Source organism: Choloepus didactylus, chromosome 23 (assembly GCF_015220235.1).
Source record: "Choloepus didactylus isolate mChoDid1 chromosome 23, mChoDid1.pri, whole genome shotgun sequence".
Taxonomy (NCBI): domain Eukaryota; kingdom Metazoa; phylum Chordata; class Mammalia; order Pilosa; family Megalonychidae; genus Choloepus; species Choloepus didactylus.
The window spans coordinates 27,366,026-27,389,424 of NC_051329.1; the positions used below are offsets into that span (position 1 = coordinate 27,366,026).

Genomic DNA, 23,399 nt, shown 5'->3' on the forward strand with positions numbered 1-23,399 from the left:
ACATATTTATATATTGTCTCCCCATTAACGTAGATTTTAGACATTTTACACATTTGCCTGTTGTCATGTGGGTAAAAGCAGTTGCAAACTGAAAGTACAGTTATACAAGATATTATATTTACCTATAGTTCCCTTTACAAGTGTTCTTTATTTCTTCTTATGGCTTCCTACTCTCTAGGGTCTTTTTAATTTAGCCCAAAGGACTCCCTTTAGCATTTCTTGTAGGGCAGGTCTTCTGGTAATGAACTCTTTCAGCTTTTGTTTTTCTGCAAATGCCTTAATCCTCTTTTATTTTTGAAAATAATTTTGCTGGATATAGAATTCATGGCTGACCGTTTTTTTTTTTTTTTTCCTTAATGAGTTTAAATATGCCATTCCACTGTGTTCTGGACTCCATGGTTTCTGATAAGAAACCAACTGTTAATCTTTTTGGGGATCTCTTGTATGTGAACAGTTGCTTCTCTCTTTCTGCTTTCAAAATTTTCTCTTTGTCTTTGTATTTTGCCAGTTTCCCTTTAATGTGTGTTGGTTTTGGTATTTTAGAGTCTATTCTGCTTGGAGTTTGCTGAACTTCCTGGATGTATATACTCATGTTTTTCATAAGATTTGGGAAGTTTTTGGCCATTATTTCTTAAAATACTTTTTTCTGTCCTTTTCTGTCCTCTTTTTTCTTCTGGGACTCCGTGGTGTTTATTTTGGTATGCTCGATGATTTCTCATGGTCAGTCACTCTCTGTTCATTTTTGTTCATTATTTTTTCTTTCTGTTTCTCACACTGTATAATTTCAGTTGTCTTGTTTTCATCTTTGCTGATCCTTTCTTCTGCCTGTCCTTATCTGCTGATTAATTCATCCATTTAGTTTTGCATTTTAATTACTGTACTCCATTACTCCAAAATTTCTCATTGGTTGTGTTTAAAAATTTTTCTGTATTTTGTTCAGACAATGTTTTCCTAATTTCTTTTAGTTCTTTGTATATGGATTCCTATTGCATATTGAACATTTAAGACAGTAGATTTAAAGTCTTTGACTACTAGTTCAAATATATCAGTTTCCTCAGGAATGGTTTCTGGCAGATCCTTTTTTCCCTCTTAGTGGTCTATTTTCCTGTTTGTTTGTTTTGTAATTTTTTGTTGAGAACTGAATTCTGAGTATTATGTTGTTGTTGTTATATTCTGGAAATCTAGTTCTTCCACTCCTTAGAGATTGCAAGTTCTTTTTGTTGTTGTTGTTGAAAGCTGTAGCTGTCATTTTGTGACTTTTCTAAACTATTTTTGCTCCTAAACAGGGAATGGAAAGAGAAATGAGGAAATTAAAAAAAAAAAAAAGGTACTGCCTCATTAAGACTCATCTGCTCCTTTTCCCTGAGTGGGAGGTTGTCTGTTCATTTTTTTGGTGCACTTTGAAGTATAAAAATTTTCAGTTTTGATGATATCGTAATTAACTACTTTAACTTTAGTCACTTATGCCTAATTGCCTAATCCAAGCTCATGAAGATTCACTGCTGTGTTTTTTGGTAAAAGTTTTATAGTTTTAGCTCTTACATTTAGGTTTGTGATTTTTTTTTTTTTTTTTTGCATATGGTGGGAGATAGGGGTCTAACTTCATTCTTTGTATGTGGATATTTAGTTGTCTCAGCACCATTTGTCGAAAAGACTATTCTTTCCCCCATTAAATTGTCCTCACAACCTTGTCAAAGTTAGTTTATCATAGATTTTATTCCATTGATTTATTGTGTCTCCCCTATGATAGTACCACACCGTCTTGATTACTGTTGTTTTGCAGTAGGTGTTGGAATTGGGAATTTTAAGTCTTTCATGTTCTTGTTTTTCAACATTATTTTGGCTTTTCTGGGTCTCTTGCCTTTTGTATATAAAACAGTGTGTTTGCTGAACAATATAGGAATTTATTGGCTCACAGTTTGACAGGCTAGAAGGCTTGCTTCCTGTCCGGGTTATCTTCTGGCTTGCCGGCAATTGTTGGGGTTCCTTTGCTTTTCTGACACATGGCAATGCAGTTGGTGTTCTTTTCCTGTCTCCTCCTGGTTCTTTTACCTTCCAGCTTCTTGCCACTTCCTGTGGCTTTTCTTTCCATCTGATTTTCAATCTGAGAATAAAGGACTTCAGTAATCCAGATTAAAGCCAAAACTGATTTAGTTGGGCCATACCTTAATTGAAGTAATATCTTGAACAGATCTTGTGTACAATGGGTACACACCTTCAAGAATGCAGAACAAGACCAAGAACATGTCCAAATGGGGTACGCAGTTCGAACCACATCCCCTGTATTTCCGTCAGAATTTTAGGATAAGTTTGTCAGCATATGTAGAAAAGCCAGCTGGTATTTTATAGGAATTGTTTTGAATTTGCGGATCAGTTTTGTAGTAATTCCAGTCAATATTAAGTGTTTTGTTCCATGAACATGGAATACCTTTCCATTTATTTAGGTTGTGTTTCATTTCTTTCAACAGTGTTTTATAGTTTTCATTTTTTTTTTTTTTTGATTCTTGTTTTCATTTGTTCATTTCCTCTTCCAGATTTTGAGGTGTGTTAGAGGGTCATTTTATTCTTTCTTAGTGGTATAATTTAAGTTTGTCAGAGAGAAAATTTGTGTATTGATTTTTTCCAAAGCAGCATGTAGTGTGGTGTGCATGCAGTAGGCACAGCCACACTTAGGAGAAGTGAGAATAATGTTTTAAGGGTAAGACTATTTAAGAGAAGGAAATGTAGTACATCAGTTTAATGTTTGTATCAGCACCTTCCAAAATTAATTTTCAATATACAAGTATGTGAATAAGTTCTAGTAAAATATTAAGATGTTTAAGATAAGGCTTACCTTTAACCATCATTTTCAATCCTGGTCTTTATTCATCTTCTCTAGAACTAATCACTCTAATCAGTTTTATTTTTGCTCTCAGGCTTTCCCCCATGCCTTTAATTTATGTATGTACCCACAAATAATATGTGGCATTTGTTCTTTTCTTTCTTTCTTACTCTTTTTTTTTTTTTTTTTAAATCATAATGTATATTTCTTTCTACATTTTACAGTTTTCTTCAGCATTATGTCTTGGATACTTTGTTTAAATTTTACATTTCATTTCATAATATGAACATAATTTCATATAATTTATTTAAATATTACAGTTTTTCATTTAGGTATTCCCCTATTGATGGATATTTAGGTTGTCAGTTTTTTGCTTTTACAAACAGTTTCAGTGAACTTTTTTTTAACATGCCTTTGAGTACTCGTGTCTGTTTCTCTAAGATATAGGAAAACAAGAGGAGTTGCTGAGTCATATGGCATGTATAGATGTAATTGTAGTATACTGCCAAAATGCTCTTTAAAGTAGCTGTAACAGTTTTACCAGCGCCAAAAGTAGTCGTTTCTCCATGCCAGTGTCAATACTTTAAATTAACCAATATCTTACTTTTTGCCTGTCTGTTGAATGAAATATTTATCTTCATTATTATAATTTTCTTTTTTCTGATCCCTCATGAGGTAGAGCGTATTTTCTTATGTATGTATAACATTTGTATTTCTTCTTCTGTGACTTGCCATTATTTATCTTTTGTCTGTATTTTTGAATGGGTTTATTTTTTCTCTTATGTATTGTAGGGGATTTTATATTTTAGGTTCTTGTATGATAGCTTTAGGAGAGTGCATTTGTTATTGTGTGTTGTCTGTTTATTCAGACTTGTCATCTTTGAAGGTATCCCTTACACTTAAGTGAAGCTCTGTATTGACTGAAATGCTTATAATACTGGGCAAGTAAGTGGTTGAGGGGTGTGGAGTATAGAGTGGGTGAGGGCCAACTGACTCGGCAGCATATAAATTTGGTTCTATACCATTAGCCTTTTAATGTCTCTTTCAGTGAAATAATTTCTGTGAGTCTGTTTCTTATTTGATTTATATTTGATTTCCCAGTCGTTTTTCAAAGCCTGAGTTAGTATGTGTGGGTATTTTCTTTTTTAAAATTTAACTTTATTATCTTTATATATATGTATTTATATACATATATAATATAATGTACAAGATGCTAATATGTATGCTTAGGTATAAAATTGGAAAACATAACGAATACCTGTGAACCCACCACTCAATCCAGGGACTAGAAAGTTACCAATAATTTGCATCCATGTGTTCCCCTCTCCTACCGCCCAACCTCCTCCCTCTGTAATCACTAATTTTTTTTTAATTAGAGAAGTTGTAGATTTACAGGATAATCATGCGTAAAATACAGTATTCCCGTATACTCCCCTATTATTAAACACCTCACATCTGTGTGGTACATTTGTTATAATTGATGAAAGCACATTTTTATAATTGTACTATTAACTATAGTCCATGGTTTAACTTACGGTTCACTGTGTTGTGCAGTGCCATGGATTTTTTTTTTTTAAGTTTGATATGAGTGACATGTAAGCAATCTAAATTCTCCCCTGTAACCTCATTCAAATATATAATTCAGTGCTATTAATGATGAATAATCATTAATTTTTGAAAATTATTCTGTTGGTTTTTTGTAACTTTTAATTTTGAGATACTTTCAGACTTACAGAATAGTTACAAAAATAATAAAAACCCCATATAGGGAACTCCAGCATACCCCCCACCTCCAGATATGCAGGTCCACGAAATTTAACATTTTGTCACTTTTGCCAGCATTCTGTTTTTCCATCACTCTTTTAATCCATCTATCTGTCTATTAATCCACTTTCTGAACACCTGAAGGTAGGTTATATATAACATGCTCTTTGAATGGTTATTACTGCCGTGAACATTTCCTAAGAACAAGGATACTCACTTATGTAAGCACCTTAATTGCAGTTGTCAAGTTCAAGAAATTTAACATTGACAGAAAGCTTTTAGTCTATATTCCAGTTTTTTCATGTACCCCAATAATGTCCTTTGCCCTTCCTCGCTAGGTCCTATCCAGGATCATGTATTGCATTCAATTATTTGTAATTGTCTTTTTAGTTGTTCATTTATTCTTTCTTTTCACTTTTTTTATATGTGGGAACGTATGTACAACATAATCTTTTCCATCTCAGCCACTCTCAAGGATACCATTCAGTGAGATTAATCATATTCACAATACTATGGTACCCTAACTCCACTGTTGTTATTTTTTTTTAATGTGGTTTTATTGAGATATATTCACATACCATACAATCCATCCAAAATATATGATCAGTGGTTCACAGTATCATCACTTAGTTGTGCATTCATCACCACAGTCAATTTAGAACATTTTCATTAATCCCCCCTCCAAAAAAGAAGGAAAAAAATCCCCAAACATCCCATACTCCTTATCTCCCCCCTGTTATTGACCTCTAGCATTGGTGTGGTACATTTGTTACTGTTGATGAAAAGAATATTAAAATATTACTGTTACTGGTAGTCCTTAGTTTGCAATAGGTGCATTTTCTCCATATACCATTCTATTATTAACTCCTTGTTATAGTGACGTACATTTGTTCTAGTTCATGAAAGAACATTTTTAAATATTTGTACCGATAATCACAGTCGTTGTCCACCACAAGATTCACGGTGTTACACGGTCACGTTTTAACCTCTAGCTTTCCTTCTTGTGACATACATGACTCTAAACTTCTACTTTCAACCATATTCACACACTGTTCAGCACTGGTAATTATACTCACAATAATGTGCTAGTATCACCTTTATTCATTTCCAAACATTTAAATTCAACCTAGTTAAAAATTCTGCACATATTAAGCAACTGCTGCCCATTCTCTAGCCTTATTCTATCTCCTGTATATTCTAGATTTATGAATATTTCAGATTTATGAATATGAGTTTACATATTATATTACTTCTATTAGCGAGATCATACAATATTTGTCTTTTTGTGACTTTTTTCTCTCAACATGATGTCTCAGGGTTCACCCATGTTGTCGCATGCTTCAGGACTTTATTCCGTCTTACTGTTGAATCATACTCCATTGTGTGTATATACCATATTTTGTTTATCCGTTCTTTGGTTGATGTACACTTAGGTTGTTTCCATTTTTGGCAACTGTGAGTAATGCTGCTGTGAACGTTGGTGTGCAAATGTTTATTCACATCCCTGCTTGCGGTTCTTCTGGTATATACTGAGTAGCAGGGTTGCAGGATCATAAGGCAACTCGGTACTTAGTTTTCTGGGGAACTGTCAAACTGTCTTTCACAACGGCTGTACCAATTTACATTCCCACCAGTAGTGAATGAGTGTTCCTATTTTTCCATATCCTTTCCAAAACTTGTAGTTTCCTCTTTGTTTAATAGTAGCCATTCTAGTAGGTGTGAAATGCTATCTTGTGGTTTTGGTTTGCATTTCCCTAATAGCCAGTAAAGATGAGCATCTTTTCATATGCTTTTTAGCCATTTGTATTTCCTCTTTGGAAAAATGTCTGTTCATGTCTTTAGCCCGTTTTTTTTTTTTTAATTAAATTCAGTTTTACTGAAATATATTCACGTGCCATACAACCATCCATGGTTGCACAATCAGCTGTTCACAGCACCATCACACAGCTATGCATCCATCACCCCAGTCCATCTTTGAACATCTTCGTTACATCAGAATCAGAATCAGAATAAAAAATAAAAGTAAAAAAGAACACCCAAATCATCCCCCCCATCCCACCCTATTCTTCACGTAGTCTTTGTCCCCATTTCTGCACCCGTCCATCCATACCCCAGACAAAGGGAGTGCGATCCACAAGATCTTCACAATCACACTGTCACCCTTTGTAAGCTACATTGTTATACAATCGTCTTCAAGAGTTCAGATCTACTGGGTTGGAGTTTGATAGTTTCAGGTATTTATTTCTAGGCATTCTACTACATCAAAACCTAAAAGGTGTTATCTATATAGGTCATAAGAATGTCCACCAAAGTGACCTCTCGACTCCATTTGGAATCTCTCAGCCACTGAAACATTATTTTGTTTCATTTTGCATCCCCCTTTTGGTCAAGAAGATATTCTCAATCCCACGATGCCGGGTCCAGATTCATCCCCAGGAGTCATATCCTGCGTTGCCAGGTACATTTACACCCCTGGGAGTCAGGTCCCATGTAGAGGGGAGGGCAGTGAGTTCATCTCCCGAGGTGGCTTAGTTAGAGAGAGGGCCACATCTGAGCAACAAAGAGGTACTCAGGGTGCCTTTGCCCATTTTTAAATGAGGTTTTTTGTCTTTTTATCATGGAGTTGTAGGATTCTCTATAATATATTCAAACCCTGATCAGATGTATGGTTTCCAAATATTTTTTCCCATTGAGTTGGTTGCCTTTTCACCCTTTTGGCAAAGTCCTTTGAAATACAGAAATACTCAGTTTTGAGGAGTCCATTTATCTATTGTTCTTTCATTGTTTGGCCTTTGGGTTTAAGGTCTGAGAAACTACCACCTATCCCTAGATCTTGAAAATGCTTCCCTACATTTTTTTCTAGAAGTTTTATATTTACATCTCTTATATTTATGTCTTTGATCCATTTTGAGTTAACTTTTGTATAGGGTATGAGTTTGTATTCTTCTTTAATTCTTTTTTTTCCTGTTTCACATAAGGTTATTTTTTATTGATCATATTTTTTATTATAGAATATAACATATATACATAAAAGTGATAACTTGTTCCAAGTGCAATTTAATAAGCAGTTAGCAAATTTCAAAGTATGTTATGGGTTACAGTTCACAGTTGTAGTTATTTCTTTATTGTGAAATATAACATATATGCAAAAAGGTAGTATCATTCGAAGTATGATTTAACAAGTAATTGTATAGAAAATTAAAAAAAAGTTATGATTTACAGTACCATAGTTTCAGTTATTTCCTTATTGTAAAATAAATATACGAAAAGGTGATAACTTTCAAATTACAATTTAACAAGTAGCTATAGAGCAAATTTCAAAGGATGCTGTGGGTTACTGTTCCACCATTTCAATTCTTTCCTTCTAGCTATTTTAATACCCTAGCAACTACGAAAAAGAAAATTATATAGAGATTCAGTATTCATAATCCTTTAATTTCCGTCTTCTCTGTTGCTATCCCTTCCTCTAGTTTAATCACTTTCCCAATCTTCAGGGATGTTTAGGCAGTGACCACCCTAACTTGTTCACATTGAAAAGGGGCATCAACTTTATGGGAAAAGGGGACATACCTGGTTGATGTACTTGAAGAGGCTATTACCTCTGGGTTTGGGGACTTAGCTGGCATAGGAGTTCTCTGGAGGATTTAAGTTTCTGAAGAATAAACTTAGTGAGTGAGACTTTTATAGTCTCAGATAGGGATCTGGGTATTCTTTAGGGTTATCGGGACTACTGTTGTTTTGGGCTTATCATATGGTGGTCATTTGGCAAATCTAGCTTGCCTAGGAGTAACCTCCAGGACAGCCTCTTGACTGTATTTAAATTCTCTTAGCCACTGAAACTTTATTTTGTTGCCTTTCTTTTCCCCCTTGTGGTCAAAAGGCATTTTCAACCCCTGAATGCCAGGGCCAGGCTTATTCCTGGAATCTGTGTTCCGTGTCTCCAGGGAGAATCATTCATCTGTCCCATGTTTGGGGAAGGGTGATGAATTTATTTGTAGAGTTAGGCTTAGAGAGAGAAAGTCCACATTTGAGCAACAAAAGAGGTTCTCTGGAGGTGACTCCTAGGCATAATTGTAGGTGGGCTTAGCCTCCCCTTACAAACGTAAGTTTGACCAGAGCAAGCCTCAAGGTCAAGGGCTTGACTTATGAAGAAGGGGGTTCCTAAGTTCATATAGCATATCTTATGTCCATGGTAATCCAGCCATGTCTCACATTATCATAAATTAGTTGTATAATACTCATCACTCCATTTTTTAAAGTTCAATTTTACTGAGATATATTCACATACCATACAGTCATCCATGGTGTACAGTCAGTTGTTCACAGTACCATTATATAGTTGTGCATTCATCACCACAGGCAATTTTTGAACATTTTCATTACCACACACACAAAAAATAAGAATAAAAGTTAAAGTAAAAAAGAACACCCAAAACATCCCATACCTCCTATCTCTCCCTATTATTCACTTACCTTTTGTCCTCATTTTTCTATTCATCTGTCCATATACTGTATAAAGGGAGTGGGAGCCACAAAGTTTTCACAATCACATGGTCACACAGTGTAAGCTATGTAGTTATAAAGTGGTCTTCAAGAAAAAAGTCTGCTGGGTTGCAGTTCAACAGTTTCAGGTATTTCCTTCTAGCTATTCCAGTATGCTAAAAACTAAAAAAGGGTGTTTATATAATGCATAAGAATAGCCTCCAGAATGACTTCTCGACCCTATTTGAGATCTGTCCACCACTGAGACTTTATTTCTTTCATTTCTTTTCCCTGTTATGGTCAAAGAAGTCTTTCTCAATCCCATGATGCCAGGTTCAGGTTCCTCCCCGGGAGTCATTTCCAGGGAGAGGGAGACTTACATCCCTGGGAATCATGTCCCATGTAGGAGCGATAGCAGTGAGTTTACCCGCTGAGTGTGCATAGAGAGAGAGGGGGGGGGCCACATCTGATCAACAAAGAGGTTTTCTGGGGGAGACTCTTAGGCACAATTATAAGTGGGCGTATTCTTTCCTTTGCAGTAACCAGCTTCATAAGGGGAGACCTGAAGATTGAGGGCTTGCCTACTAAATTGTCAGTCTTCAATGTTTGTGAGAATATCAGCAACAATAGTATGGTATTCTTATTAATTATAGTCCCTAATGTGCAATAGGTAGATTTTTCCTATATATCTTTCTGTTGTCAACTCTCTGTACTAGTATCATACCTTAGAAGTATATCATGTAAGCACCTGTCTATATTTGTATTGCTGATTTATAGGATACATGCCTTTCAACAACCCCTTTCAATTCTATTAGCCTTCAGTGCAGCTCTGGTACTTATAATCTCTTTAACAAACAGTCATCACCCCTATCTATTCCCATACCTTTGAATTCACCATCATTAACATACCTGAACATATTAGATCATCATTCTCCCTCACTAGCTTCTGTCTGTCAGTAGGTCCCCGATATTCTGTACTATAAGACATTGATTTTTTTTTCTTCCTAAATGCAATTTTATTGAGATATATTCACATACCAGCTAACCATCCAAAGTGTACAATCAGTGGTCCACAGCATCATCATATAGTTGTGCATTCATCACCACAGTCAATTTTTTAACATTTGTATTACTCCAAAAAAAGGAATAAGAATAAAAATAAAAATAAAAAGAACCCAAAATATCCCAAACCCCTTATCCACACATATTATTTATTTATTTTTGTATTTCTTTTCCTTCTTATCTATTACACAGTCACATATTAAGAGCTATATAATTATGCAGTCATCTTCAAGAATCAAGGCTACTGGATTACAATTCAACCGTTGCAGATATTTCCTTCTAGCTATTCCAATACACTAAAAACTACAAAGGGATATCTATATAATGCATAAGAATACCCTCCAGAATGACCTCTTGACTTTATTTGAAATCTCTCAGCCACTGGAACTCTCTTTTGTTTCAGTTCTCTTCCCCTTTTTGGTCTTTCTCAATCCCACAATGCCAGGGCCAGGCTCATCCCCGGAGTCATGTCCCACGTTGCCAGAGAGATTTATACCCCTGGGAGTCATGTCCCATGTAGGGGGAAGGGCAGTGTTTACCTGCAGAGCTGGTTTAGAGAGAGACCACTTCTGAGCAACAAAAGAAGTTCCCTGGGGATGACTCTTAGGCACAATTATAAGTAGGCTTAGCTTCTCCTTTGCAGGAATAAGTTTCATAAGGGCAAGCCCCAAGATTGAGGGCTTGGCCTATTAAATTGGTAGTCCTTAATGCTTGCAAGAATATCAGGAATTCCCCAGGTGGGGAAGTTTATTTCCACATTTTCCCCTAGTCCCTCAAGGGGGCTTTGCAAATATTTTTTTATTCTCTTCCCAAAATACTCTGGGATGAATTGGTGCATCACGCTAACCTGTATAAACTAACCAGTTCTCACTCCCTATTCAAGGCTCCATGTAATTATGGTGTTTGAATAAACTGACCCTACAAGTTAAATTAGATAGGTACTACAGAAAATATAAATTTTGCAGCAAATAAACGTCTCTTCCTTTGGTCTCACATAGAAGTTTAAGTTTTAAAACACCACCAATATCATCCTTTACCCTTTAGTCTGTTTTGCCTTAGTCCTAACCAGATCAACTTCATTCTTATCTCTAATTGAAGTCTGATCTCTTTTTTCAGTTTTTTTTTAACAGTTGCTGTATGGAGTAATACTGACTTTTATAGCTGAAGAACTCTAGCTCTGTGTCTCAGGTGTCACACAGATTCCTGAAATTCCAGGGAATGACCAGGTTGTACCCAATGATCCCAGCATCTCAGAATTTAGAAATAACCATAACAACTCAGGAATAGATGTGACTGCTGTAAGAGCTTACAATCCAGGAACCTTTACAATAAGTCTTCCCCTGATAATGATGCTCTTGAATTCATTTCTCAGAGTTTGCACATTATATTTAATCCATATTAGTGAGGCATTATAATATAGACTTTTCCTTTCTGGCTTATTTCACTCAACATGTTGTTCTCAAGGTTCATTCATCTAGTTGCATGCCTCACAACTTCATTCCTTCTTGCAGCCACTCAATATTCCATTGTATGCTTACACCACAGTTTGCCGTTCCTTTCATCAGTTGATGTATGCTTAGGTCACCTCCATCCATTGCAGATTGTGAATACTGCTGCCATAAATACCCATGTGCATATGTCCATTTATGTCCCTGTTCTCAGTTCTTCAAAGTATATACCTAATAATGGGTTTCAGGATCATTTGGTGTTCCAGTTTGCTAATGCTGCCAGGATGCAAAATACCAGAAATGGATTAGCTTTTATAAAAGGAGGCTTATTTGGTTATACAGTTATAGTTTTAAGGACATACAGTGTCCAAGGTAACATATCAATAATCAGGTACCTTCAGTGGAGGATGGCCAATGGCATCCAGAAAACTTCTGTTAGCTGGGAAGGCACATGGCTGGTTTCTGCTCTGGAGTTCTGGTTTCAAAATGGCTTTCTCCCAGGATGTTCCTCCCTAGGCTTCAGCTCCTCTTGGGGTATTTGTTCTCCCTTAGCTTCTCTGGAGGAAAAGTCTGCTTTCAAAGGCAGTCTCCAAAATGTCTCCGTAAGCTGAAGCTCCTCTGTCAGCTCCTGTGCGTTCTTCAAAGTGACCCTCTTGGCTGTAGCAAGCTTGCTCCTTCTGTCTGAGCTCATATAGTGCTCCAATAAAGTAATCAAGGCCCATGCTGAATGGGCAGGACCACACCTTCATGGAAATTATCCAATGAAAGATCTTACCCACAGCTGAGTGATCACATCTCCACAGAAACATCTAATCAAAAGTCTCCAACCCAATCAACACCAATACATTTCCTGCCCACACAAGACTGCATCAAAGAACATGGCTTTTTCTGGGGGACATAATATATACAAACCAGTACATATGGCAACCCTATACTTGGCCTCCTGTGGAAATACCACACTGCCCTACCATTCTACTTCCCTACCAATAGTGAATAGGTACATCCCTCTCTTCACATTTTGTCCATCACTTGTATCTTCTTGTTTATTTTTTAAACAGTTTTATTCAGTCACCATACAATCCATCCTAAGTAAACAATCAGTGGTTCCTGGTATAATCACATAGTTATGCATTCACACTACAGTCTATATGAAGATACTTCCATTTCTCCATTTGGATATCTGTCAGCTCTTCAGAGACTGGTCCTGTTTCACAGTCACCTTTGTGTATCTGGAGCTAAATTTGGTTCTGGCACTGTATGAGTCTCATATATTTCTTGGCCAGTAAATTCTACCAGTCAGTGTTTCAGTGTGTTCTGCTCAGGGTCAAGCTTGCATCATGTGTCCTCCTCCAGGGCAGTAGGTAGAAAGCCAGGAAATGCGTGGACTGGACACCGCAGAGCAATATGACTTTGGGCATACTTCATACAACACTCACGGATGCATGGAACAGCTGAGATCAGGAAAATCTGTAAGTTCTTATGGCCAGAGGACCTGCATCCCTCCCTGCCAGGCTGAGTCCCATGGGAGGAGAGGCCATTGGTGGTGGGAACCAGGAGGGGGAACTAGAGTTGCAGCTCTTATTGAAAACTCAGACTGCTGATCAAAAAGTCCAAACATAGATAGACTGAGACCAGACACTGGAGAACCTGGGAGCAGTCAGCCTGGCAGAGAGGAGACAGGGCTAGCAAAAACAGCAAAATAAATAGATAGATAGATAGATAGATAGATAGATAGACAGACAGACAGACAGACTGACTGACTGACTGACTGACTGACTGACTGACTGACTTTTTGGAATTTCACTGAACATAAAACAGAGAAGGGCAGGGCTCAAAACCAAGACATTGATTTTATATTGTTCAGGGAGTTCATAGAAGTGGTAACATACAGTATTTCTCTTTTTGTGTCTGACTTATTTCACTCAGCATTATATCTTCAAGGTTCATCCATGTTGCCATATGTTTCAGGACTTTGTTCCTTCTTACTGCTGTGTAATACTCCATCGTATGTATATACCGCGTTTTGCTTATCCACTCATCTGGTGAAGGACACTTGGATTGTTTCCATCTCCTGGCAATTGTGAACAGTGCTGCTGTGAACATCGGTGTAGAAATGTCTGTTCGTGCCACTGCTTTCAAATATTCTGGGTATATGCCAAGAAGTGGAATTGCCGGATCGTAGGGTAATTTGATACCTGTTTTTCTGAAAAACCCGCCAAGCTGTCTTCCACAGTGGCTGTACCATTATACATTCCCACCAGCAATGAATAAGAGTTCCAATTTCTCCACATCTTCTCCAGCATTTGTAGTTTCCTGTTTGTTTAGTGGCCGCCATTCTTATTGGTGTGAAATAGTATCTCATCTTGGTTTTGATTTGCATTTCCCTGATAGCTAGTGACAATGAACATTTTTTTTTTTTCATGTGTCTTATTTGTATTTCCTCTTTGGAAAAATACCTTTTCATATCTTTTGCACATTTTATAATTGGGCTGTTTGTAATACTGTTGTTGAGTTGTAGAATTTCTTTTATATATGCAGGATGTCAGTCTTATCAGATATATGGTTTCCATATTTCATTCTTTTGTTTATGGATATCTATTTCTCTCAGCACCATTTATTGAAGAGACTATTCTGTCCCAGTTGAGTGGACTTGTGAGCCTTGTCAAAAATCAGTTGACTGTAGATCTGAGGGTCTATTTCTGAACTCTCAATTCAATTCCATTGATTAATATGTTTATCTTTATGCCTGTACCATGCTGTCTTGATCACTGTAACTTTATAAGATGTTCTAAAGCCAGGATTTGTAAGTCCTCCTGCTTCATTTTTCAAGATGTTTTTGGCTGTTTGGTGCCCCTTACCCTTTCAAATAAATGTGGTGGATTAGCTTTTCCATTTCTGCAAAGTAGGGTATTGGAATTTTGATTGGTATTTCATTGAATCTTCAAATCAATTTTGGTAGAATTGACATTTTAATGATGTTTAAGTTTCCAGTCCATGAATTTGGAATGTCTTTCCGTTTATTTATTAGGTGTTTGGTTTCTTTTAGCAGTGTTTTGTAGTTTTCTGTTTACAAGTTCTTTACATCCTTTTTAAGTTTATTCCTAGATATTTGATTCTTTTCATTGCTATTGTAAATCGAATTTCTTTCTTGATTTCCTCCTGACATAGCTAATTATTAGTGTATAGAAACACTACTGATTTTTCTGTGTTGATCTAGTATCTGCCATTTTGCTGAACTTGTTTATTAGCTCTTGTAGTTTTGTCATAAGTTTTTTGGGACTTTCTAAATATAGGATCATGTCGCCTGCAAATAGTGAAAGTTTTACTTCTTCCTTGCTGATTTTGATGCATTTTATTTGTTTTTCTTGCCTTATTGCTCTAGCTAGAACTTCTAGCACAATGTTGGATAACACTGTTGATAGTAGGCATTCTTGTTTTGCCTCCCGATCTTAAGAGGAAAAGCTTTCAGTCTCTCACTTTTGTGTACAGTTTTAGCTGTGGGTTTTTCATACAATGTTGAGGTCGTTTCCTTCTATTCCTAGCTTTTGAGGTGTTTTGATCAAAAAGGATGCTAAATTTTGTCAAATGCCTTTTCTGCATCAATCAAGATGATCATGTGGTTTTCCCCTTTTGATCTGTTAATGTGATATATTACATTAATTGATTTTCTTGTGTTTAAATCACTCTTGCATACCTGGAATAAAACCCACTTGGTCATGGTGTATAATTCTTGTAATATGCTGATTGATTGGATTTGCATGTATTTTGTTGAGGATTTTTGCCTCTATATTTGAGAGATTAGTCTGTAGTTTTCTTTTATATATTTTTCTGTATTTACTTTTTAAGTCAATTTTATTAAGGTGTAATTTATACACAATAAAGTTTATCTGATGTGTTTTGACAAATATATATGCTAATGAAATCACCACTTGAATCCAAGATATAGAATATTTCTGATACTGTAAAGTGTTTCCTTGTGTCCTTTTGCAGCCATTTCTCCCTTCAGCCTCAGCCAACCGCTAATCATATCTCTCTATCACTATACATTAGTTTTGCCTATTAATAGAATTTAATATAAATGATCATTCCCAGAACTTTTAGGTGGACTTTTGAGCTAATGTTAAATTCCCTTTGTTATTAAGAAGGTGAACTTCAAAATGATTAACTTTAAGCGATGTTAGTTTAAACATCTTGCATTTCCCTAATGTTGAGGTTTGCTTCTGAAGATGACTTTGTAATTTTCCTTCAGTGTTATAATTTAAGAATATTGCTGGGTTAAATTCTTTAGTGGAAATACTGACACAACAAGGTTAACTATAGTTCAATCTCTGAAATGAGATACAGCCCAGTGGAAGGAAGATAACAGTATCTGATCTACCCCTATCTATTTCCATCCTTGCCTCTTAAATGTTAGTTTCATGGTAGTGTTAACCATTACATACATTGATTTTGGTTTATATTGTCCTGTACACAGAGACATTGCTTTGAATAAAAGACAATATGTAGTATGATACAGAATTTCTTCTTTTCCAAAGCTATATTTTAATACATAATTTTCTATTTCTGTTGTCCCTCAAATAAGGGGGAAATTCCCTCCATATTTGAAACAAAGATGGTAGAAGGGAGTATGTCTAATCTAGTTTCTAGCCATTTTGTAAAACAGTGTTGTGTACTTTAATCTCACTGTGCATGTTCTACTCAAAGTTTTATAATGCTTATTCTTTTAAAAAAAAGAATTAAAAAAATATATCTTAGGGCTAGACAGACTCCTGTTAATGAAGATTACAGGGCCTGGTTATAAATCTGAGTGCCGGTGTATCTATTTCAGTATATTGCAGTGTGTGTTTTGGATTTGAATCTTGAAAGCACTTCAGCCATGTTCTTTTATTTTTTTTTAATTTAGAAATAATATACATATAATAAAGTGTAGTAACTTTAAATTAAGGCTTGATGACATTTTACATGTTTGTAGACCCACGTCACTACCCTAAGATTAAGAGAGAATATTATAGCTCTCTGCCACCCCTCAAAGTTTCCTCCTACTATTCTTACATCCAAGAAATAACCACTATTTTGACGATCACCTTAGTGACTTTGTTTTTAGTAAAAGTTCCTTTCAGAAACCGTTTTTTTTTTTTTTTTTGGTTTGGCTGTAAATTTAATAGACCCCTTGGATTGGCATGCTTAATCTATTAGCCAAGTTATACAAGTTTGCTTGGGAGACCTGGAAAGTGAGCAAGGTGGATTATGTGATTCAGATGATTGATAGCATCATTCTAGGGTAGTTGTATGGAGCCTTCCTTGTGGTCAGAATATGCTTTATCTGGGACTAGAGTGTAACTTTTTATTTAGATTTTTTTCTCCAATAAGGAAAATAGACATCTATATGTACCTACAGCCTAATTCGACACATGTTAATCATCTGTCATATTTGTTTCAGAGTTTTAAGAATAACTTTTTGCATTGATACAATTTCAGATTTAACAAGAAAAAATCAGAAATAATACCAGGAACTTCTAAGTGTCCTTCACAGTTGTTTACATTTTGTTCCATTTGCTTTATCATTCTCTGCGTATTTTCCTGAGGCATTTGTGAGTAAGTTGAAGGCACTGTTTCTCTTTGCCTCTAAGTACTTGAGAGTTTATTTCCTAAGAATAACTACATTTTCTTACATAACCATAGGTTATTATGAGTTTTTAATGGCTTAATATTGAGGATAATTTTATATCCAAAGTTCTTGGATGCATCTCACAGTTGGAAACATATTTCACATATTAGCTTAGATTTGAATATGAGAATTTTTAGTGTGTCTTTAGGCTTCTCAACCAAATACAAATGCATCTTGCTGACTTCTCCTTGTATTTTACTGGGTTATTGCCACCAGGCATACTCTCTTCTAGTATCTTAACATGATCTTTTTTTTTTTTTTCAATTTTATTGATATGTTTACATACTGTATAGTCATCCAAAGTATACAATAAGTTGTTCACAGTACCATCATATGTAGTTGTGCATTCATCACCAGTCAATATTTGAACAATTTCATTACTCCAAAAAAAAAAAAAAAAAAAAACAAAAGTAAAAAAGAACACCTGAAACATCACATCCTCCACTATTATTCATTTAATTTTTGTCCCCATTTTTCTACTCATCTGTTCATACACTGGATAAAGAGAGTGTGAGCCACAAGGTTTTCACAATTACATGGTTACACCACATAAGCTATATAGTTATATACAATTGTCTTCAAAAATCAATGCTACTGGTTTGCAGTGCAACAGTTTCGGGTATTTCCTTTTGGCTATTCCAATACACTAAAAACTAAAATGGGATATCTATATAATGGATAAGAATAACCTCCAGAATGAGCTTTCTACTCCATTTGAAATCTCTCAGCCACTGAAACTTTATTTTTCTTCATTTCTCTTCCCCCTTTTCATCAGGAAGCCTTTCTCAATCTCACGATGCCAGCTCCATACTCATCCCCGGGAGACATGTCCCACGTTGGCAGGGAGGTTTACCCTCCTGGGAGTCAGGTCCCACGTAGGGGGTAGGGCAGTGAGTTTACCTGCTAAGTGGGCTTAGAGAGGCCACATCTGTGCAACAGAAGAGGTTCCCTGGGAATGACTCTTAGGCCCATAGCATCTTTTTTTTTTTTTTTTTTAATCTTCATTTTATTGGGATATATTCACATACCATGCAGTCACACAAAACAAATCGTACGTTCGATTGTTCACAGTACCATTACATAGTTGTACATTCATCACCTAAATCAATCCCTGACACCTTCATAAGCACACACACAAAAATAACAAAGATAATAATTAAAGTGAAAAAGAGCAATTGAAGTAAAAAAGAACACTGGGTACCTTTGTCTGTTTGTTTATTTGTTTCCTTCCCCTATTTTTCTACTCATCCATCCATAAACTAGACAAAGTGGAGTGTGGTCCTTATGGCTTTTCCAATCCCATTGTCACCCCTCATAAGCTACATTTTTATACAATTGTCTTCGAGATTCATGGGTTCTGGGTTGTAGTTTGATAGTTTCAGGTATCCACCACCAGCTACCCCAATTCTTTAGAACCTAAAAAGGGTTGTCTAAATTGTGCGTAAGAGTGCCCACCAGAGTGACCTCTCGGCTCCTTTTGGAATCTCTCTGCCACTGAAGCTTATTTCATTTCCTTTCACATCCTCCTTTTGGTCAAGAAGATGTTCTCCGTCCCACGATGCCAGGTCTACATTCCTCCCTGGGAGTCATATTCCACTTTGCCAGGGAGATTCACTCCCCTGGGTGTCTGATCCCACGTAGGGGGGAGGGCAGTGATTTCACCTTTCAGGTTGGCTTAGCTAGAGAGAGAGGGCCACATCTGAGCAACAAAGAGGCATTCGGGAGGAGGCTCTTAGGCACAATTGTAGGGAGGCCTAGCCTCTCCTTTACAGCAACCGTCTTCCCAAGGGTGAAACCTATGGTAGAGGGCTCAACCCATCAAACCACCAGTCCCCTATGTCTGTGGTCATGTTAGCAACCATCGAGGTGGGGTAGGCCAGTACCCCTGCATTCTCCATAGGCTCCTCAAGGGGGCACTACATATTTTTTTCCTTTTTTTTTTTAACCTTTTTTTCTTTTTTAAATCAACTGTATGAAAAAAAAATATATTCATACACCATACAGTCATCCATGGTGTACAGTCAACTGTTCACAATACCGTCGTATAGTTGTACATTCATCACCCTGATCTATTTTTGAACATTTTCCTTATACCAGAAAGAATCAGAATCAGAATAAAAAATAAAAATAAAAAAAGAACACCCAATTCACCCCCCCATCCCACGCTATTTTTCATTTAGGTTTTGTCCCCATTTTTCTACTCATCCATCCATACACTGGATAAAGACAGTACGATCTGCAGGGTTTTCACAGTCACACTGTCACCCCTTGTAAGCTGCGTTGTTACACAACCTTCTTCAAGAGTCAAGGCTACTGGGTTGGAGTTTGGTAGTTTCAGGTATTTACCTCTAGCTATTCCAATATAGTAAAACCTAAAAAGTGTTATCTATATAGTGTGTAAGAATGCCCACCAAAGTGACCTCTCGACTCCATTTGAAATCTCTCAGCCATGGACGCTTTATTTAGTTTCATTTCGCTCCCCCCCCCGCTTTTGGCAAGAAGATGTTCTCAATCCTATGATGCTGGGTCCAGATTCATCCCCTGGAGTCATATCCTGCATTGCCAGGGAGATTTACACCCCTGGGAGTCAGGTTCCCACGTAGGGAGAAGGGCAGCGAGATCACCTGCCAAGGTAGCTTAATTAACATAATCTTTTAACTGAGAGGTATTACGCAGACTTGAATCTGTCAATGATAGTCTTGTCCTTTGCATGTAAAAATAATAGTATAAACCCACAGGACAAGCATTTTTAGTTGACCCTTGCCATCACCTCTGGGAGAGGTGCTTGTTCAGCCACATTTAACCTCCTACCGATTGTCTCATATAATAATGGTGCACAATTTTAGGGCAGTTGATAAGTGGACATAGATATTATTTATAATATCTATGAAAGTGAATACATTTGTGTGTGAAAATTAAATCAGGACACCAAAGCTCTTGGTGCACATCTAACCCAATGAAAACTGGCAAATGGTATTCCTGATTCCTGGTCTGGGTATTCTGGTGCTCAATGTTTCTCTTGTAAGTGTAACTGCTGGAATTTTCTTTTTTTATATTTGCATTTTTTCATAAATTTATAATAAATTAGGATCTAAATATCTAAGTTTCAGTACTTTATTCTACATTGTAATGGTTGGAGGATGGGGAAAAAAATCTTGTCCTTTCAGGAGGAAGCTAGGGCATGCAAATGATCATGTAAAATCATGGTGAGGTGTCCATTTTTGTAGTAATAGGTATTATGGCATAAAGAGTATCAAAGATGGTTTCTGCCTCGGTATTTTAGAACTGAAAAACTCACTAGCTCTTTGACTTTGGGCAAGTTACTTAATCTTTGGGGCTGTTATAGTGAAATGGGGATAAGTAGTACCTACCTCAACCCTGTTAGGATTAATTGAGATATTACACAAAGAGTACATAGCCCATTGGTTGGCTATGCAAATACTAGCATTAAGTGTGAAATGATGGTGTTTATTTGGAGTTTGGTTTTGATAACAAAAGAATGTTAAATGTCCTTTTAGACTAGTTTTATTAAACATATTCTATTGAAGTATTCAAACAGAGCTTTATTTGCAAATGTATTTTAACTGCTGTTCTCTTGTGAACTGATAAATGGATACTTGTATAGTGAAGATCTTTTAAGAGTTTTTTTTTTTTAAATGTATATTGGTTTATCCTCCATTAATTCTGTGCACATGTTGAGTAGAGGAGATAATTTGTTTCTTTTGAGAACTCAGGGTACAGATACCTAGAGAATGTTTGGTATAATTAGTTATTGTTACACAAGAAGATATTATTGCTAATAGCTAATACAGATGTATGTGATTACTAAGTGCCAGGTACTCTTCTAAATGCTTTTGTGTATTGACTCACTTAATCCTCACAATAACACTATGAGGTAGATAGTACTGTTTCCATCAGAAGCATGAGTAAGAAAAGTGTTTTGCTCAAGATCACAGAGCTAATAAAATGCCTGAACTTCATTGTTTTTTTTTTTTTTCCTTCCACAAACAAGACTTTATTTTGTGTGAATTTTAAACAGATTTCTTGGACTGGTGGCTCATAACCATCAGCTCATTCCACTTTAGCATCTGTCTCATCTCAGTAGCTTTTCCAGAACATTGTGAAGCTTCATGAGTTTTCCCAATTCAAACTTGGGCTTCTTCAGCATTTTTACTTTTCTAACAAATACATCATGGAGAGGTTAGATAGATTGGCAAGCCTTTTCTATCTCTTTACCAATGCTGTCTGAAGTCAATTTATTGACCACTTCTTTCAAGTCATTTGTCTGCATCTTTTGGGTCATGATTTCCATCATCTTCTTCCGGATTTGGCGGACCTGCTGGTACTGAGTATAACAGGGCTTCTGAATCTGATTGTTACATTTTTTGGTAAAACCAACACAGAACAGACAAAGCAAATAACCATTGGTAGTTTTGACATCAACTTGAGTTTCAATCATGGTCTGCCATTTTTTGACCATGGAACACATTTTGTCACAGGTAAGATCCATGCCATGGAAGTTGGTTAGGCAGTTTTTGCCCTGCACATCCTCAGTAATTAGCTTGAATTTTCTAAATTCAGCTTCGTCATTCTGCAGCTCAGCAAGGCTCACTTCAAAAACACGACCCTTAAGGCCATCAGATGCAGTTTTGGTTCCTTGAGTCCTTGTAACTAGTGTTTTCCCAATATTTCTTATTTTCAACATTGCTGGTGCTTTCACATCATACCAATCTTTCTTAGAAAATAGATCAACCACTTTCTTGTTGGCTACTTTTTTGCCACCTTTTGTAAGCCGCTTGTTCTTGCCAACCACCGTGGTGCTTCTCAGAGAGCCAGAAGGGCTGAACTTGGTTTTGAGGCAAGGTCAGACTGACTAAATCCATGTAGGAATGTCTAAAATCTAACACTCTTTAAAATGCTAATGCACATTTTAAATTCTTACCTTAAATATTAGTATCCCCCTGAGGGCATTGTTTAAAACAGCATAATCTGAAGTGATTACTAGAGTATGAGGGGAAATCATATTTCTTCATTAGGTTAGAGAGGTAAAGAATAGAAGTGTAGTGCGTTGCCATGGATTGTGGGGAGAAGTAGAATAAAGGAAGAAAAGCAAGAGATCTAATTTTAAAACTTGGCCTTTGCAAAAGAATTTGCAATTCTGGTTAGATTTACAGTCTGGTTGAATAATCCCTTCGTCTCCTCCCCCTTTTATGAGAAAAGTTTAGAAAAATGAGACAATCCTAGATATCCATTCTGAAATCCCTAAGATGGGTTTGCTTGCATCTTTTCCTATTCTGTAGCCTAGCATCATAGTTTGGACCAAGATTAGATTTAAGATTTAGATTTAACTATGTAATGTCTCCGTTTGTTTAATTTTGGTTCGGTACTAATCCTAATTCCATAATACATTTTATTGGAAAGTCGACTTATTTGGTTGTTCGGGAACTTTTAGGTAGTTGGGGGTCTCATTAATATACTGACCATATGGACTGAATTATCTTATCTGGTCAGCTTTTTGTTTCTTTGCCCTTACATTTGCTCTATTATTCTGGTGCCCCTAACAACACACACTTACAGCCCAGTAATGCAGGGCAAGTACTCTTCCTTCCTGCCTTGGAGCATTTTCCTGTATTAGATGCCAGCTCTGAGGATGATGAGCCTCGGAGTTTAATGGAAAGCATGATTTCCTGACTTCTTCCTGTTAGATCGTTTCAGATCTGAAATAGAGAGGCTTTAGACAGTGGGTAGAAAACAGTGCCTGGCTTGAGGGTATTTAATAAATGTTCAGATTTAGAATAACTGGATTTCTTGCTTTTTCAACTTCATAGAAAATGCCAGTGGCTTTAATGTTACTACTTAATGATAATAATCTGTAGTGGAACGTTATATAGTGATGCCAGTTTTTCTATTCAATAACATTTATTTTCATTGGTATATTCTCCGTATTTTCCCATATTAAAAAAAAAAACAAACCTTGCTTTTCTTCGCTATTTTGAAAGTAAGTTAATTTCTTTGAGTGGAATATAAAATTTTAATGTCCCTTCTCATCCCTTCCATTTGATATTTAAGATGCTTATGTCTTTGATATTACTGAGGTGGCTAAATACATCTTGGAGCATTTGATCTGATTTTTGGATTTTGAGGCTTGTATTTT

At 36.3% G+C, this 23,399-nt stretch overlaps 1 protein-coding gene and 1 pseudogene across 5 annotated transcripts in view; one reads left to right on the forward strand and one right to left on the reverse strand.

The window, feature by feature from the left end:
• MTMR3 (myotubularin related protein 3) overlaps positions 1-23,399 on the forward strand; it is a 212,476-nt gene that overhangs the window by 46,453 nt on the left and 142,624 nt on the right. The window lies entirely within an intron of this gene.
• LOC119519303 lies at positions 1,928-22,014 on the reverse strand (annotated as a pseudogene).